The sequence below is a fragment of the Corylus avellana genome, chromosome ca5 (assembly GCF_901000735.1).
Source record: "Corylus avellana chromosome ca5, CavTom2PMs-1.0".
Taxonomy (NCBI): Eukaryota; Viridiplantae; Streptophyta; class Magnoliopsida; order Fagales; family Betulaceae; genus Corylus; species Corylus avellana.
In genome coordinates, this window is record NC_081545.1 from 6,468,176 (window position 1) to 6,470,298 (window position 2,123).

General features: G+C 34.2%; 1 pseudogene; it reads left to right on the forward strand.

Moving 5' to 3' along the window:
- The first annotated feature begins 682 nt into the window (after positions 1–682).
- LOC132181656 (probable terpene synthase 12) lies at positions 683–1,903 on the forward strand (annotated as a pseudogene).
- The last annotated feature ends 220 nt before the right edge of the window (positions 1,904–2,123 follow it).

Sequence of the window (2,123 nt, forward strand, 5' to 3'; positions counted from 1 at the left end):
TTTAATTTTTTAAATTAAATTAATAAAAAATTAATATTTTAATGAGGTAAAACGAAGAGTTTTGAGTAGCAGTAACGACTGTTAAAATTTTTTGACGGTAAGGAGTTTATTGTAGTTTCGATTGACCCAGAGAGTCAATTTCCGAAAAAAAACACCTAAGGAGTTTTTAATAAAAATGCGTTGACCTAAGAAGTTTATATATAATTTCCCTAATAATAATAATAATATGACCCGTGGGTCACATGGTGGGTGGGTTAGATCCCTTAGTGAACCCAAGGGTCATAATTGTTTTTGAAAAAACATAATTTTTTAATAGAAAATGAGGGCATTTTAGGAATTTCACATCCATCCGTTAGGATTTAACAGAAAATACTAACGGAGAGGGGTGATTAGAAAAAAATCAAAAGATTGATACACCAAAGTGAGTGTTTTTAAACTTTGGGGGTGTTTGCAAAAAGTGTGACATTTCATGGGTAAGTGAAATTACCAATTAAGTTGAGAGTTTTTAAACTTTGAGAGGAAGATTGCAAAAGTGATGAAAGTTTATGAGGGTTAATTAAAGTTTCTTCTAAAAGATATTACAAAATAAAAAAGAACTTTAATGAAAACCAACTTTGCCATGGGTCGGATGTAAGCGGAAACTTATTTGGTTCCATCTATGACTTTTAGGTGGTGGGAAGAAATGGGTCTGGCAAACAAATTGAGCTTCACCAGAGATAGACTGATGGAATGCTTCTTTTGGACAGTTGGAATAGCCTTCGAACCTCAATTAAGTAATCTTCGTAAAGGGTTAACGAAAGTGGCTGCTCTTGTAACCACCATTGATGATGTCTATGATGTTTGGCACCTTGGGTGAACTGGAGCTACTTACAGATGCTGTTGAAAGGTTAATACTTAATAACGTACTCTTCCCCTTCTCCACCCCCGACACACACACAAAAAAAAAAAAAAAAAAAGAACAAAAAGAAAATTTTGCAATGTAATGGAATCCCTTAGTTATAACTTTTATGTTATACAATTAAGCAAATCATACTTTTAATTTCTTGATCGTGTCTTTCAGATGGGATGTCAATGCTGTGAAAAATCTTCCACGTTATATGAAGTTATGCTTCTTAGCACTCTACAACACTGTTAATGAGATGGTATATGACACTCTTAAGGAGAAAAGAGAAAACACCCTAGCTTCCATACCTAACAAAAGCGGTATATGCAGCCATTCTATAGTTTATTTTATTTTTATTTTTTTTTCCATGAATATCATTTCCTTTGAAATATTAAATCTAACACTCTTGGGGTTTCTTCTTTTATTTCAGTGGGCTGATATGTGCAAAGCATTCCTACAAGAAGCAAAGTGGTGTTACAACAAAGATATGCCAACTTTTAAGGACTATATTGACAATGCCTGGCTATCCGTTTCTGGGGCAGTGTTCCTTGTTCATGCTTTGGCCATCAATTATTTTTCGACTTTGCAATGATTTGAGTACTTCGGCGGTATTCTTTTTATAGCATATATCCCTTTTGTGGTAAATGAATTTTAAGGTCTAATTGATCATTGGAATCACTACTTCACACTATTATATTTAGTCGTTTATTTGAAATACTGGGAGAGTTAAAGAGAGGTGAAATTGCAAATTCAATCCATTGCTACATGCGTGAAACCGGTGTTTCAGAGAAAGTTGCTAGCAAACACATGAGTAACATGATTGATAGGACTTGGAAACAGATGAATGAAGAGCGAGTAGTTGATTCTACATTTGGAGAAGGTTTAGTGGTAATAGCAATCAACCTCGCTCGGATTGCCCAATGCACGTACCAATATGGAGATGGGCACGGAGCACCAGTCATTAGAGCAAAAAATCAAGTCATGTCATCGATAATAAAGCCTATTGCACTAGTTGAGTGATATACTCTTGTTTATCCATTTAGACTACTTAGAACATGCATGTGTGGCAAAGATGTGAGCTGAGAATGAAAAATTTGGTTCCAAATAAAGTAGAGGTCATGATATAGCTACCTATAAATGACTTCGATCTATATGATTGGTGAAGCTTTGGGCCTCTTTTTTGCCGTTTTATTAGAATAATAATAATAATAAAAATATAAAAATACAAAAGTGTGGGGTT